The following is an 18,025-nucleotide window of genomic DNA, read 5'->3' on the forward strand; positions in this document are numbered from 1 at the left end:
ACATTTTCATTTACACTTAGAGACTACTTTGGAACCACCTTTGATGTTTTATATGTGATAATGACCCAGCATAATTTGGAAACTGTCATTTTCAATGCCATCTATTATCATCACTTTGAAAAATAACAATTACTGATTTACCAAATTTTTTGAAGTCTATATTCTAGAGAAGGTGGAATTTGATCTTATGATAATTTATAAAAAAAATCTTTTGTGGTGCCTGGGTGGCTCAGTCATTTAAGCATCTGACTTTGGCTCAGGTCATGATCTCATGGTTTGTGAGTTTGAGGCCCGCATCGAGCTCTGTTGACAGCACAGAGCCTGGAGCCTGCTTCAGATTCTGTCTCCCTCTTTCTCTCTCCCTTCCTCGCTCTCTCTCTGTCTCTGTCTCTCTCTTTCTCTCCCTCTCAAAAATAAATAAACATCAAAAAATATTTTTAAAAAATCTTTTTATTTTGGTGGTGTGAAGGGGAAAGAGATTACTTGTGTGTGGCTTTACCATTGAAACCTTTCCTTCATCCAAAATTTGAAACCTGGGATTTGAGAGGCTGGGGATGAGAGAAGGTGTATTACATTATAACTAAAAGTATAGATTTTGAACTATGGTTTGAATTACAACTCCCTTATTGGACTTCAGGCTTGGTTTTGTGTCTGTGTCCTCATCTATAGACAAGGTAATAATATCTGTGTTCAAGCTGTTGTGATTAAGGCATAATGTTTGCTGATCACTTTGTATATTATGATGCTGGAAGTACACAGTAAATGCTAGATATTAATACACTTAAGAGGACTAGATCTGAAATTGCCCCTCATGAATATTAATATTAGTAAAATACTGTTTATTGTCATCTAGATAGTGGTTTTGAAACTTAAAAAAATTTTTTTGTTAAGGGAACTCCTTTCCTCTACCCCAAAGTCTTACTTGATATCTTGATGTATAAAACAGCAAAGTTTGACAAGGACTGATCTAACACAAAACAGTACCATGCCAGAGTTATAAAAGGGGTTCAGGCATACTTCTTTTCTGACATTATTTTCTTAAACAACTGGGATTTTTTCCCCTTATTTTTCTTAATTTTACTCCTTTCTTCTTTGTATTCTGGTGAAGATAGTTTATGAATGACATAATAAAGCCATCACTAACAATTTTCATGTATTGTATTTAGTTTTTAAAGAGTTTTAATTGTGCTGCTTACTTTTGTTTTACATACCATGCATGTTAAGTAAACTCATTTTTTGGCACCTGAGATTTAAAATAAATTTATTTCTCTGGAAGCATGGAGCTGACATGTATGTTGTCTGAATAGAGAAATCATACCTTTTCAGAGGAACAATAAACATTAAATACTAGTGAAACTTAAAACAATTTTTTTTTTTAATAGTGAAACTTAGGGGCGCCTGGGTGGCTCAGTTGGTTAAGCATCCAACTTCAGCTCAGGTCATGATCTCACGGTTTGTGAATTTGAGCCCCGCATTGGGCTCAGTGCTGACAGCTCAGAGCCTGGGGCCCGCTTTGGATTCTGTGTGTGTCTCTCTCTCTGCCCCTCCCGCCTCTCAAAAATAAACAAACATTAAAGCAATAATAAAAAAATAGTGCAACTCACACACAAATAGTTCTACAGATATACTGAGTGCTAAGGTTTTAATCTTTTTTAAAGTTTATACAGAAGACCTATGCCATCTTACACATTCCCCCAAATCTTCATCTTATTTTCTCTGGAGCTTTCATTTTCTTCCTAGTGTTTCCAGAGTAGTGGCTGTTCCCTGGAAAGTGGATCTTTCCATCAGTGCAGTTGAGATTCTCCACCCCCTCAGAGAACCTTTCCACTTTTCCTGTGTCTTCGTCATTTTTCTTTCCATCATTCCTGACCTTGAACTTGCAGATAAGTCTTTTTCATCTTTTTGCTTTGTTGTCACTTATCTTTTTTTTTTTCCTTTTCTTTTCTCTCTCTGCCTCTTTTAAGTTTATGTATTTTGAGAGAGGGAGAGAGTGCAAGTGGGGAAGGGGCAGAAAGAGGGAGACAGAATCTCAAGCAGGCTCTACACTGTCACCATGGAACCCAATGCAGGGCTCGAAGTCACAGAGAGATCATGACCTAAGCCAAGATCAAGAGTTGGATGCTTAACTGACTGAGCCACCCAGGTGCCCCTGTTGGTCGTTTATATTAGGATTTTTTTCATTTTCTTTAAGTCCGTCTCTCCACATATGAAACTTCTACCTTAAAAAGTGGCCTTTTAATCTTGTTTTCTAATCTTTACTGCCACACTTCTTGGAAAGTTACCATATTTGTTGTCTTTATTTCTTACGTTCCTTTGCAGTTTGGATTCTACCCATCGTACCAAAGAAAATGTTCTTTTAAAGGTCACTTGCTCAGCATATTTGTAATACATTATTAAGTGTAGACCCAGGTAGCAATCCAGCAGCTCAGATTACTTCACGTGTTTGCATTGTTTGTAAGAAAGTGTAATTGTCCACATTTTAAAAATTACAAGCTTTGGAGTGCCTGGGTGGCTCAGTCAGTTAAGTGTCTGACTTTTTTTTATTTTTTTTAATGTTTATTTTTGAGAGAAAGAGAGAGACAGAGCATGAGCGGGAGAGGGGCAGAGAGAGAGGGAAACACAGAATCTGAAGCAGGCTCCTGGCTCTGAGCTGTCATCACAGAGCCCTACACGGGGCTCAAACCACAAGATAATGACCTGAGCCGAAGTCGGACACTCAACTGACTGAGCCACCCAGGCGCTCCTGTGTCTGACTCTTGATTTTGGCTCAGGTCATGATCTCACTGTTTGTGAGTCCAAGCCCTGCATCATGCTCTCTCCTGTCATTGCAGAGCCTGCTTTGGATCCTCTGCCCCCCCCACCCATCCTTCCCCTACTCTCACGTGTGCATTTTCCTTCTCAAAAATAAATAAACATTTATTTAAAAAGTTATAAGCTTTGGGGCCCCTGGATGGCTGACTTCGGCTGAGGTCATGATCTTGCAGTTTGTGAGTTTGAGCCCCGCTTTGGGCTCTGTTCCTACAGCTCAGAGCCTGAAGCCTGCTTCAGATTCTATGTCTCCCTCTCTCTCTGCCCCTCCCCTACTCTCTGTGTCTCTCTCAAAAATAAACATTAAAAAAGTTTATGAAAAGTTACAAGCTTTCATATTGAAATATGGATGTTTGGCTTAATCTTGGAATGTCAGGAATCTGGCAGTATTAGACTCATTCATGGCTACAAGCTGAAGTAGCTTGCCTGCTCAGCCTCTGTTGGCATTTTAAATGTTTGTGATCTTAAGTTCATCTCCCTTCAGATTTATTTACACTGCTCTCCTAATCTTCTGCCTTTTGTGACTGCTCCTTAGTCACCTTCACTGACTCTTCCTTTTACCTGCTGCAGTTCCACAGTAATTATTAGCTACCATTGATTTATTTAAAAGGCTAGATTCAGTATTTCAGGATTTTTTTTTTGGTGTCATTTCCTCATATGTTCTTTTCTTTCTTGCACTCTTCATGAGTAACCCTCAACCATTTTTCCCACTTTATCATTGTGTCTGAAATTGGAGTCTCATCAGAAAGAGGCTCATGATGCCCTAGTTGATAATCCATGATTTACATACTAATCTTCAGTTGTCATCCACTCTGACAGCATCCCCTGTCACTCTGGATAGCATTTCCAGTTATCCATTCTTTTATTTACTTATTTTTAAATGTTTGTTTTTTGCGAGAGAGAGCACACGTGTGGGGGAGGTACAGAGAGAGGTGGGGACAAAATCTGAAGTGGACCCCATGCTGACAGCAGAGAGCCCGATGTGGGGCTTGAAGTCATGAACCCCAACATCATGACCTGAGCCAAAGTCAGATGCTTAATCGACTGAGCCACCCAGGTGCCCCAGTATCCATTCTTTTAGATCTTACTACTCTTCTTAGCTCTTATTTCCAGCTCTCTGGAACTCTTCCTCATGGAGTTCAGCAGGTACTTCTAATTAAATATGTTTGAAATTGTACTCATCACTCTCCCTTACATTCTTCCACTCCCACAAAACAGAAAGGTAGTTAGTATTGGTGACATTTCCCCCACTCACACTTAAACTTAGGATTTGAAACCTTGAGCCATTTTTAACTCCTCCTTTCACCTCCACAATCAACTCACCAAGTTCTGTTGATTTTATTCATGCACTGCTTCCTGTAGCCTTCTCTGGCTAGATCTGATATATTAATCAGTGGCCACTTAGTTTCTTGCAGCAAGAAAACTCAAAGATTTTTTTTTTCATGAAGGTGCTTTTCTGTCCTCCATTCTCTTCAATCTGTCTTTATATTGTCTCTAAGATAATCAGTTATCTTTTTAAAGCATATCACATCATATACTTTCCTTAAAGATTTTATTTATTTAACAATTTTTTAACAATCCTCTTTTTAAATTTTTTAATTTATTTTTGAGAGAGAGAGAGAGAGAGAGAGAGAGAGAGAGAGAGAGACAGCATGAGCTGGGGGAGGGGCAAAGAGAGAGAGGAAGACACAGACTACGAAGCAGGCTTCAGGCTCTGAGCTGTTAGAACAGAGCCAGATACAGGGCTTGAACTCACAAGCTGTGAGATCATGACCTGAGCCGAAGTCAGACACTTGACTGAGTCACCCAGGCACTCCTTAAAGATTTTAAAAGGCAGCCCATTGTTGAAGATTTCAGGTTCTGTGTTAGATATCATGAGGTGAAATCTCAGTTCTACCATATAGCAGCTGTGGATTCAGTTCCTTAACCTATTAAATGAGGATAATACTACTTCATAGGATTGTGAGGATTAAATGAGGCATCATCACAGTGCCCATCACATTAGTAAGCACCACATAAGAAGCTGTTCCATGAAAAATAAAATTCAAGTTTACTTGCCTACGTTCAGATTTATGACCTGGCTCCCAACGCACCAGCTTGGCTAATTGGGAGCTATATTTCTTCTCTGTAGCCTTAAGTCTTTATGTTTTGTTCTTATACTATAATTTTCATATCGTCCCTCACCTCTGTGCTTTGGCTTTAGCTTTTTCCTTTAGTGTTTCCTCTTATCAACCCCATATCTCTACATTTCTTTCCCTCAATCTGATAAAATTATTAGGTATTAGATTTCTAATGAGGCTTTCCTACACTCCTAAATGGATTTAATGACATATTTGCCTTATTTATATTAGACTTTTATGTTTTTTCTGGCTTTTATCAAAGTTTTTCTGTATTATGATTGTTAGTCTCCTCAACTTACTCCCAAATTGGTGCTTCTTAAAAACAGGGGCCGTGTCTTATTTTACTGAATCATAGGTAATTAAATCTTGTTGAATGTTTTTCTCCTCTTTTTCCCTTGAATAGATGTTTTAATTATTGGAGAGTAGAGTGAATTTTGTGCTCCTAAGAGGCTGTTACTTACTGAAATTAGGTTTCTTTTGACCACTTTTATTTCATCTCAGTTCTCACATTAGGTATCAGTGTTCAGGCAAGGATTGAGTTGGGTCAAATACATATAGTTCTTATGAAGTATACATGAGTATATGATTAATAACAGTCATCTTAATAGCTTATATTTATTAAATGCTGTGTGCCAGGAACTATTAAAAATGTGTGTATTTGTGGGAGAGAGAGAACATGTGTGTGCGTGTGTGTGTGTGTGTGTGTGTGTGTGTGTGTATGTTGGGGCAAGAAAGGGAGAGAGATTGAAATTGAGAGATGAACTCAATTCTCAACAACTCTCTGAAGTAGGTAGAATTACTATTCCTATTTATATGAGATTGCTAAGGCACAGAGAAGTAAATAACTTGGCTAAGTAAGTAACTATGATTTAATGTTTAAAAAACAAAAAGCAAAACGCAAATTAAATAAATTTTTTTTTCCTTTAGGGAGGAATCCATAGGTGTTGTTTTTTGACATTTCTTTTAGGGTACAGAGGGAATTTGTAATAGTAAACTTGAAGAATTTGATATCCTTTTTCTTTAAGTTTTATTTATTTATTTTGAGAGAGAAAACACGAGTAGGGGAGGGGCAGAGAGAGAGCAAGAATCCCAAGTAGGCTCTGCACTGTCGGCACAGAGCCCAATTTGGGGCTTGAACTCACAAACCACGAGATCATGACCTGAGCTTAACCGACTGAGCCACTCAAGCACCCCAGGAATTTGAAATTAAACTTTAGGAAAGTAGAATAATGAATGTAAGCCTTTTACTATTGTAGTGGAGATTAATTACTAGCCTTATTTAAGAACGTATTAATTAGGGCTCTTGGTTTAGCAATAGTGGGAATTTTATTAGTTTTGAATTTATTTGAGTAATGTATGAATCTTTTAAAGGTAATTGATACAGGAGTGCCTGGGTGGCTCAGTAAGTACATTGGGCGTCTGACTCTTGATTTCGGCACAGGTCATGATCTTGGGGTAGTGGGATTGGCCCATGTCAGTCTCTGCACTGAGCGTGAAGCTTGCTTGGGATTCTCTTTCTCCCTCTGCCCCTCTTCCTTGCTTCCACTCTCTCACTCTCTCTAAAATAAAAAATTTATAAAGGTGATTGATATTTATAAACTATAATGGGAGCAGCTGATTGAAGAAATCGGTTTCTAAGCTCTGTGTATAAGTAAGATAATTTCTTTGTTGGATTAAGAAAAAAATCTGCATTTGTAAGGTGTTTTGTCTCTTTATTTGGCACAAAGAAGTACCTAAAAATCATAGGAAAAAATTGGGTCATTGTTTACATCGACGATATTTAAGCTGCTTTTAATTGAGTATTCTATCAGTAAACATTTGAATATGAAGCCTCAGTATAGGAATGTCTGATTATAAATCATATATATTTATATTTATAGACTGTAGTCCCCCCTCTTATCCACTATTTCACTGTTCTTGCAGTTTTGGTTACCCATCATCATGTGTGGTCCAGAGCAGACGATCCTCCTTCTGACATATAGTCAGGTCACTAGTAGCCTAATGCTACATCACAGTACCTATATCGTTCACCTCACTTTGTCTCATCACGTAGGCATTTTATAGTTTTATCCTAAGAAGAAGGGTTAGTACAGTACAGTAAGATATTTTGAGAGAGTATGTATACACACACACACACACATACACACTCTCCACATATACCTATTATTACAGCTTATATACTTATTTCGGTCTGAGTACTGAATTATAAAGTTTATGTTTTAGATATATTCAATAGAAAAAGTCCCCCCGCTTTTGTCCTTCACTGTATACTCTCTCTCTTTGAAAACCACTGGTTTATAGTGCTATGAGTAGCTGAGGTTTCTGAGATATATTCTTAAATATAATAATATATTTGCTTATTTTTCCCGTTTTCAGATTGTACTGGAGAAATGACAGCAGTGACAGCAAATTTTTTTAATTATTGCCTTTTAGTCACACTTGATGTTGTGTGTATTTCCAGTTTGTTTTTTGTCATGCTTTACCCTTTATGAAGACACCTGAGTATTAAGTGTGCCGGTTATCATATTCCCTCTCAGCTCTGAATCAACTCTGTTACTTGCTCTGTGATATTGGATGCTTTAAGCATTTCTTCTTTGATTGATGTTAAACTTTGTCAGTAGAGGATACTGAGGGGACACTACACAAGGAAGGGGTTTCTGTTTTTGTTTCTTATTCCTTCTGCATGGCTACTAGTGGCACAGGTATGGGGACATCTAGTGGTCCTCTGCCCCAAGAGAATGCCCACAGTAGACACATTCTTGGTAAACTTACAACCCCAGCCCCAACTTAGTGACCACCTCACCAGTTCCTCTGCCATGGACATTGCACACCCCAGATATCATGTCTCCTTCCTGGAGAGCTAGCAGCCAACACCCCAACTCCCCCTGCACATCTGCTTATACCACAGAGGATTGTTTTCCTATTGCTCTCCTATGCAGCCACTGCTGGGTCAGGCTCCCGGTTTCATCTCCCTTTGTGTGCTCACTAACCAGCTTGTTAGGCCCATACAACCCAACCTGGTGAGCTTCTTTGCCATCCAGTAGGCTGCAACCACACCTTCTCTTTGGTCCATACCCTAGTTCTGGGGAACGGCCTTCTACGTTTGTTTCTGCCTTGGGTACTCTCACTGAGTCTTCTGGTATTCTTTAGTATTCTCTCCATGCATTTATATGTGTTACTCCTCTGTTATAATTAATAATTCTTTAAATGAAACTTTTTATTTTCAAATTACTGTGTGATTCCTATTTCTTGGTTGGACCCTATTCGATGCAGTAGGCTAAAATGAAATAAATTACATACTATACTTAAACATTAAGCCTGTAGATTAGTACCAGTACTTTTCCCCTCATATCCATGGCATATTTGGGTCATCACCTCATCCATGGAAACTAAATTTAGTATTAATAAAGTCACTATGGTTGTAAAATTCATTTATTCATTCTACTGGGATTGTAATTGTGCAGGAGTCATCCTTAAAAGCCACTGGTGCCAAAAATTGTTAAGGATGAGGGAATGGAATGAATATGTTTTCATGGTTAAATATATCTCTAAACAATCTAAACATCAAGTGAGAACTTTTCAATTCTATTAAGATATTAGCATATCTGATAGCTCAAAAAATTTCTACCTGGTCATTTCTTTTTGTCTTTTTTTTTTTTTTTTTTAATTTTTTTTTAACGTATATTTATTTTTGAGACAGAGAGAGAGCATGAACGGGGGAGGGTCAGAGAGAGGGAGACACAGAGTCTGAAACAGGCTCCAGGCTCTGAGCTGTCAGCACAGAGCCTGATGCGGGGCTCGAACTCATGGACCATGAGATCATGACCTGAGCTGAAGTCGGCCGCTCAACCGACTGAGCCACCCAGGTGCCCCTGGTCATTTCTTTTTGAATATTAACAAATGACAGTCATGTGAATTATCTTTTAAAAAGTTACCCAAGGGGCACCTGGGTGGCTCAGTTGGTTAAGTGCCTGGCTTCGGCTCAGGTCATGATCTCATGGTTTGTGAGTTTCAGCCCCACATCAGGCTCTGTGCTGATAGCTTGGAGCCTGGAGCCTGCTTCGGATTCTGTGTCTCCCTCTCTCTCTCTATCCCTCCTCAACTAGTACTCTGTCTCTCTCTGTCTCTCAAAAATAAATAAATGTTAAAAAAAAATTAAAAAATAAATAAAAAGTTACCCAAATAGGAGGTTGGATTAAAAGAAAAGCACACCCCATACTTCCAGAGGATGTGGGACCGGTAAGGCAAAGGAGACACAGAAGTGCTGTTGTGACTGATTTCTTAGTAGTGCTGACTTGTTAAATGTTTTACTTGTAGACCTCTAAATTTGATTGTTCATCATTTTCATATTTGAGTTTTCGTGTGAGGTTTTAAAATCAGTAGCTTTGCTAATTTTAAGATCTCTTCATATTTTTCATAACATTTGCCACATATCTGCAGTTATTTCTGTGCATTTGATTAGTGTTCTGTTAATACTGCCTTCAGTTCCCAGGAATTCTTCTCAATTCAGTGGATACTGGATTTCTGACTTCTGTGTTGGCTTTTGTGCACCCTAGTTCTAGCTTTCTCTTTGAAGGTGTGATATGTATTTAAAATAAATGATGATGTCTCAAGATATTGAAGGAGGAAAGAATAAAATTGATTGTTGATTTTATAGCAACATTTGTTAAATCTATATCCAATAGCCTATATACTGGTACAGAAGTAATGAATCTGTATGTTGCAATAAATAAATTATGTTATTATGTTATTTATAGTAAAATCAGTAACACAGTAGGATACCAGAATCTTGTTTGAGGGGTTCCTACCTCCTGGTCCTACTGCTTTAACTTCACTGTTTGTGACAACTTAGTGTAGAGGTATAATTGAAGATAAAACTGATGTCCCTGGCTCTGTAGATGATGATCTTACCAATGGAACATTTATCTAGTTAGTATTTTAAGTAAATTTATATTTATTCTTATATTTTAAAAAGTTTATTTTTATTTTTTTAATATTTTTTTTCAGAGGCAAAGCATGAGTGGGGGAGGGGCAGAGAGACAGAGACAGTGACACACACACACAGAATCCAAAGCAAGCTCCAGCCTCTGAACTGTCAGCACAGAGCCCGATGCAAGGCTCGAACCCACCAACTGCGAGATCATGACCTGAGCCGCCCAGGTGCCCGTAAAAGTTAATTTTGAGAGAGCACAAGTGGGGGAGGGGCAGAGAGAGAGAGAGAGAGAGAGAGAGAAAGAGAGAGAGAGAGAGAGAGAGAATCCCAAGCAGACTCTGTGCTTACTTTGGGCTCAGTTGCTGGGTTCGTGAGATTATGACCTGAGCCTAGATCAAGAGTTGGATACTTGGGACACTTGGGTGGCTCAGTCATTTGGGAGTCCCACTCTTGTTTTCGGCTCAGGTCATGATCTTGTAGTTTGTGGGTTTGAGCGTCACATTAGGCTCTTCACTGACAGTGCAGTGCCTACTTGGGATTCTCTCTCTCCCCTGTCTCTCTGCCCCTACTCAGTTCGTGCTCTCTCTCTCTCAAAATAAACTTTATTTTTTTCCAAAATAAACAAACTTGAAAAAAATTGAAAAAAAAAAGAAAGAATTGGACACTTAACCGATTGAGTCACCAAAGCGTCCCTAAAAGCAAATGATCTTTTCTGTAGAGGAGCCTAATTTTTTAAAACTTGGGATATAATTGCTATGTGTACAGTGAATGTTTTTGAAAGGGAAAAAAAATACTTCTCAAAAAAGTTACAAAAAGAGAGTGCCTGGGTGGCTCCGTTGGTTGAGCATCTGACTTTGGCTCAGGTCATGATCTTATACTTTCTAGGTTTGAGCCCCGCGTCTGTGCTGATAGCTCAGAGCCTTGAGCCTGCTTCGGATTCTGTGTCTCCCTCTTTCTGCTTCTCCCCCTGCTTGTGCGTGCACATGCTCTCTCTTCCTCTGTCTCTCTCCCTCTCAAAAGTAAATAAATAAACGTTAAGAAAAAAAAATTTTTTTAAGTTACAAATACAAATTCCGCCCCCTCACTTGCAATGGAAACAATGGTATTTTATTTTGTTCTTTGACATGTGAAATTTTGTGAGGGTGTAATGTGCTAGATAAAGATAATTATAGGGGAATGAACCTGATCATCTTAAAGGAAAATAGGATTTTTGCAACAGTAAGAATAATAGAGAAGAAAATAATTCATATGTTGCTGTCAAATATGTATTTTTTGTTTCAGGGTAGCTCCTGCAAGAAAATACAACATGAAATTCATATGGCATGTATTGTATCTTACTAAGAAGTTACTTAAAAAAAAAAGCCTCCTTCAATTAACACAATATGCCAATCTAAGTAACAGTAATAATTTTAAGGGGCACCTTGGTGGCTCTGTCAGTTAAGTGTCTTGATTTCAGCTCAGGCCATGATCTCAGGGTTGTGAGATCAAGCCTGGAGTCAGACTCTGAGCTGAGTGTGGAGCCTGCATAAGATTCTCTCTGCCCCTCCCTGTGCATGCTGTCTCTCTTAAAAAAAAATTTTTTTTAATGTTTGTTTTTGAGAGATAGAACATGAGCAGGGGATGGACAGAGAGAGAAAGGGAGACACAGATTCCAAAGCAGACTCAAAACTACTTCATTCTTTTTAAATGAAACATTTCATAGTATGGGCATACCATAAATTATTTTTTTAAGTTTATTTATTTATTTTGAGAGAGCACCCACACCATTGGGTGACTGGCAGAGAGAGGAGAGAGAGCATGGAGCCTGACATGGGGCTCGATCTAACAACCCTGAGAGCCTGAGCTGAAATCAGAGCCAGACGCTTAACTAAGTTACCCAGGCACCCCTCATTATGGTTTTGATTTGTATTTTCCTGATGAATGATACTGAGCACCTATTCCTATATATACCTTTTGGCCATTTGTATGTCTCCTTTGGGAAAATGTCTCCATCCTTTGCCCATTTTTTAGTTGGATTTTTTTTTGTTCTTAAGTCATGAGTTCCTTACACATTTCAGATATGAACCCCTTATTGGTATATAGTTTGCAAATATTTTCTCCCATATCATAGGCTTCCTTTTAATTTTGTTGATTGTTTCCTTTGCTACCGAAGCTTTCTAGTTTGATGTAGTCCCACTTGTCTATTTTTGCTTTTGTTGCCTGCGCTTTTGGTGTCATATTCCAAAAAAAATCATTGCTAAGAGCAGTGATTGCTAAGGAGCTTTTTTCTGTTTTCTTCTAGGAGTTTTATGGTTTCTGGTCTTATTTACATTTTTGTCTTCAATATATTTCAAGTTAATTTTTATAAGTGGTATGAGATGGGGGTCCAGTTTCATTCTTTTGTATATGAATATTCAGTTTTCCAAAGAGCATTTATTGAAGAGACTTTCTCCATTGTGTGTTCTTGGCAACCTTGTCAAAAGATTAGTTGTCCATATACATATGGGTTTATTTCCAGGCTCTCTATTATATTCCACTGATCTGTATATCTCTTTTTATGACAGTGTCATCCTGTTCTGATTACTGTAGCTTTGTAATACAGTTTGGAAACCAGGAAGTGTTGATGCATCCATCCTTGTTCTTTCTTAGGATTGCTTTGGTAATTTGGGGTCTTTTGCGGTTCCATACAAATTTTAGGATTGTTTATTCTATTTCTGTGGCAAATGTCATTGGACTTTTGATAGAATTGCATTGAATATGTGGATTGCTTTGGGTAGTTACAGACATTTTAACAATACTCTTCCAATCCATGAGCATGGAATATTTTTCCATTTACAGGTTTCTCCCACTAGCCTAAGGTAGAGCGTTACTGTGAAACTTCACAAGCTAAAATTGTGTAAAGTGAAGCAGGTATTTCATAAAAGCAAAAATCCTCTTTAGATTTCTCTCAGGTACTAATGTAGGTCTTTAGTAAAAGACCTTAAAACAGGTACCTTAAAACAGGTACTAATGTAGGTCTTTAGTAAAAGCAAACCCATAAAGTGAACTTTCAGATAGTGAGGGAAACCTGTATCTTCTGTGGGTTTTGTTTTTTTTTTTCATTGACGTCTTAGAGTTTTTAGGGTATAGGTCACCTCCTTGGTTGAATTTGTTCGTAAGTATTTTATTGGTCTTGATGGTATTGTCAGTGGGATTATCTTCTTTATTGTTTTTTCAGATAGCTTGTTATTAGTTAGAAATTCATGATAGAAATAGAAATATTATTATTAGAAATGCAAATGATTTTTGTATTTTCATTTCATACCTTGCAAGTTTACTGAATTTGTGTCTTTTCATTTAAAAAAAATTTTTAACATTTATTTATTTTTGAGAGAGAGAGAGAGAGACAGAGTGGGAGCAGGGGAGGGGCAGAGAGAAAGGCAGACACAGAATCCGAAGCAGGCTCCAGGCTCTGAGCTGTCAGCACAGAGCCTTACGCGGGGCTCAAACTCAGGAACTGCAAGGTCATGACCTGAGCTGAAGTCGGACACTTAACCGACTGAGCCTCCCAGGCGCCCCATGTGTCTTTTCATTTCTCAATGGAGTTTTTTGAAGTGTAAAATTTTTAACTTTGATGAAGTTCAATTCATCAACTGTTTCTTTTTAGACATTATGCTTTTATTTTTTTTATAAAATTTTTTTAATCAAATGTTTATTTTTGAGAGTGAGAGAGAGCATGAGCGTGGGAGGGCAGAGAGAGAGAGAGGGAGACACTGAAACTGAAGCAGACTCCAGCCTCTTAGGTGTCAGTACAGAGCCTGATGGCGGGGCTTGAACTCACAGACTGTGAGATCATGACCTGAGCTGAAGTTGGATGCTTAACCAACCGAGCCACTCAGGCACCCCTAGATCATGCTTTTTAGTGTTGTATCTAAAAACTCTTTTCCTAACCCAGTGTCACTAAGATTTCATCCTGTGTTTTTTTCTAGAAGTTTTACAGGTTTGGCTCTTCATTTAAGTATGACCCATTTTGAGTTAATTTTTATATATGATGTAAATGTCTCATTTCTCTTTTATGTATGTGGATATCCAGTTGTCCCCCTACCAGTTGTTATGTTGAGAATGGATCACATCTCCTTATAGTTCAGTTTATGTTGATTAACATTTTTCCTAGGAAAAAGAGGTAACTTATTTATTTGTCTTTAATCAAAGCTCTCTATGGATCAGTGAGCATAAATATAAGTAGGGAAAAACTGGATTTTTTTTTTAGTTTTTTTTTAATTTTGAGAGAGAGAAAGTGCAAACAGGGGAAGGGCAGAGAGAGAGGGAAAGAGAATTTCAAGGAGGCTCTGCACAGTCAGCACAGTCCCATGCAGGGAGGGCTTGAACTCCCAAATCGGGAGATCATGACCTGAGGCAAAGTCAGAAACTTAACTAACTGAGCCACACAGGTGCCCCAGAAAAAACTGGATTCTAATGAATTTTGTTACCATCCAGGATAGTTACTAAAAGTTCTAGAGGCACCTGTCTTTGCTGACGGCTCAGAGCCTGCTTTGGATTCTGCTTGCTCTTGCACACACGTGTATTTTCTCTCTTTCTCTCTCAGAATAAATAAATAAACATTAAAAAAAATAACATAAACTGGATGGCTTAAAAACAACAGAAATTCATTTCTCACAGTTTTGGAGACTGGAGAGTCCAGAATCAAGGCACTGGCAGATTCATTGTCTGGTGAGAGAGCCTACTTTGCAGTTCATAGATGGCGCCTTCTTGATGTGTGGAAAAGCTAGAGGAGCTTTCTCGAATCTCTCTTGTAATGGCTCTACTCATATTCACGAGGGCTCTATCCTTCTGACCTAATCACTTGTCAAAAGCCCCACCTCCTAATACCATCTTCTTGGTTAGTACTTCAGCATATGAATTTTGAGAGTGGGGATGTCATATATGTGGCATTTGGCCCATGATAGACATACTCAGTAGACTCTGGTACCTTTTCTGGCTAAGCCCCAGCAACTTCAGATTGAAACTCATGCTGCTATTATGGCATCTTGATTCTGCTTTGAATATGGCTATGTGCATATGTAAGTTCCTGGACACATTAAGGTTAATTTCTGCCTAGAGGATTATTTTCTGTAGGATTTTGGATTTCCCATATGGTATTTAGCTGTATGTTAGAATAAAGTCATCCCTGTAGACTTGACATGTGCTTCCCTTTGCTGTGACTGTTTGACTATTGGAGTCATGATATAAAGGTACAGGTCAATCAGACATATGCTGTTGTGGTACTTGAAAAATAAATACACAGTTAGAAATGTTGTGGAGATTAAATCCCATGGTCAGAATTGTACAGAAACAGTTATATAGCTGTTCATTTAAATTCCACGGTCAGGGGCACCTGGGTGGCTCAGTTGGTTAAGTGCCCGACTTCTGCTCAGGTCATGATCTCACAGTTCGTGAATTCGAGCCCCATGTCGGGCTTTGTGCTGACAGCTCAAAGCCTGGAGACTGCTTCGAATTCTGTGTCTCCCTCTCTTTCTGCCCCTCCCCCACTCGTGCTTTGTCTCTCTCTCTCTCTCAAAAATAAGCAAACGTTAAAAAAAAAAAAATCCACAGTCAGAATTGTACAGAAACCATTACATAGCTGTTCATTGAATGAGAGAATTATGTTCATTATGAAAATTAGTTCATTGGATGGAATCTAAAAACATTCCCTTTCTAGGTTATGTACTAGGCATTTAAAAAAATTTTTTTAACGTTTATTTATTATTGAGAGACAGAGCATGAGCAGGGGAGGGGCAGAGAGAGGAGACACAGAATCCGAAGCAGGCACCAGGCTCCGAGCTGTCAGCATAGAGCCCGATATGGGGCTCGAACTCACAAACCGCGAGATCATGACCTGAGCTGAAGTCGGACGCTTAACCGACTGAGCCACCCAGGCACCCCTGGACATTTTTCTTTTTTTAACCACAACTTCCATTACATCGAGTTTCATAGGAAATTAGAGTCCCTTGTTAGCATTGCGAATCGTCTGATTCAGTATTGACACCCTCTACACCAACAAACTGATCTGGTTGCATCTGTAACCAGATACTTGCTTATAGCAAAGTATATACTTTACAAGAACTAGAATTTAATGAGCTATGTCAGGGTAAGAAATAGGAAATTTGGGGGTCCTGATGTTCATGCCACGTTTCAAACTGCTACAAAGAAACTAGGCCTTCTCTGAGAAGCTCTGGAGAGGATAGCATACATATCGGAGATTATTTAGGATTGAAAGCTACCAGAAGCTCAGTTTCTGAGTGATACCTCACTTCCTAGAAATAGTGTATGGGAGTGTGAATTATGTTATTCATAATTGACTTTTGTCATAGTAAAACATGTATTTTTAAAGTGATACAGGTTATCCAAGATTCTAGCCTTTTAAATCATGGATGGCAGTGTAACACAGATTAATGCAGAACTTGATACAAGTGTAGGCTTTTTTCTTTATTTGGAAAAAAAAATACTTGTAGGGCAGAAGAAAAACAATTGATTTTAAAAGGGGATGAACCATGGTCTAATGGAGCCAGTTCTGCTGGCATCAGAGACTTCTGCTTTGGCTCCTGTGGACAATTTCTTCAGGACATTAGTTCAACAATTAGCCTTTGTGAATTGAAACATATTTGAACTTTATCCAATAAAAATATCAGTGGCAACTTTTTTTTCAAGAGAGAATGGTGCTCTTCCGATTAACTCCAGCCTTTCTGGAGCCTGAAGTGTTCCTCACTGCTATGAAAGAGCACCATGCCTGGCTGCTTCAGAAGATGAATGGGGAGAAAGCAATCCCAGAAGCAGATTCTGAGGATGGTGTTAAGAAGAAAGGGTGCTCAGCTACTACATATCTTCCCAACACCTGAATGGTTTATTTTAAAAGAATATAACTTAGGAATAGCCAGATGGAAGAGATGCATAGGGCAAGGCCAGGGGAAAGGGCACAGAGCTAGCTTCTATGACCTCTCCAGGGACGCCACTCTCCCAGCACCTCCTTGTGTTCAACCCGGAAGCTCCCATAATTGCTACTCTTTGAAAATCCTAAAGTGCTCCTGAAATAGCTATGATGTTGGCCATTTGCCAAGGACAGTAGACAAAGAAGTGGGGCAAAAGTATTAGGGCCAGAATGGTATAAGAAGTAAGATGATGAAATAATGTTGGATTTCATTGTAAGTAAGAGACTTTCCTGAATTCTCACTATTGGAAGAAAGTGTGTAAAAGCACCCCCAGAAGAAAATATAGTGATGGAAAGCTCAAAACTCAGATACAGAGGCAGATTTGGGAGCTGGAAGTGATGTAGATGAACATCAGTTCTTTAAGTCAGACTTCTGAAAAGCTTCTTAGTAGTTGGAATTCTCTTAGACTTCTTATGTATGCATTGTCCACCATAATGACATTATTATTTTTCCTTTTCAGCCTTTATTACGTTTCTTTTCCTAATTGCACTGATTAGCCCTATTCAACACACTATTGAATAGAAGCAGTGATAGCAGGCATTTTCATTTTGTTTCTGACTTTAAAGGGAAATGCTTTTAACATTTCACTTTCCCCGATTCTAGTCAGAGGCATCTTTTACCCCAAAGTCAACTCAGGATTTTAGTTGATCACAATTTTGTCTTTATACTTGATTAGCCATTTAGATAATTGTTTCTATCCTTGGCCCATTTCGATTGGATTGCGTATGTCTGTCTGTCTGTCTGTCTGTCTTTCTTTCTTTCTTTCTTTCTTTCTTTCTTTTCACTGATTTGGAAGAGTTGTTTTTATATTATGAATATATTAAGCATTTTGGGGGAGTATGGGTTGCAAATATTTCTCCCCAATTTGTGGCTTTTCGTTTGATGATTTTTGTGGGATTTTGATCAACACAGGTTTAAATTCTAATGTTGCTGCAGTTGTCATTGTCTTCCTTTATGGTTGTGTGTTTTGTGTCTTGTTTGAGAAGTCCTTCGTTGTCCCTTGAGATATTCCTCTCTCATATTTTCTTCTTATAAAGTTTTAAAGTATTGCTTTTCATATTTTTGTATTTAGTCCACATGGGATATCATTTTGCTGTATGCTGGGAATAGTTGTAATTTTTTCCCCTGGAAAGCTGGTCGTCTCAGCAGTAGTTAAGGAATATTCTGTACTTAAGTCACTGATTTCTAATGGCACTGATTTCTAGTGCTGTTTTAAAGCT

General features: G+C 38.4%; 1 protein-coding gene across 3 annotated transcripts in view; it reads left to right on the plus strand.

Annotated features, from left to right (window-relative positions):
- The window catches only part of ZNF292 (zinc finger protein 292), a 95,556-nt gene that overhangs the window by 13,536 nt on the left and 63,995 nt on the right, over window positions 1-18,025 (plus strand). The window lies entirely within an intron of this gene.

Source organism: Felis catus, chromosome B2 (assembly GCF_018350175.1).
Source record: "Felis catus isolate Fca126 chromosome B2, F.catus_Fca126_mat1.0, whole genome shotgun sequence".
Classification (NCBI taxonomy): Eukaryota; Metazoa; Chordata; class Mammalia; order Carnivora; family Felidae; genus Felis; species Felis catus.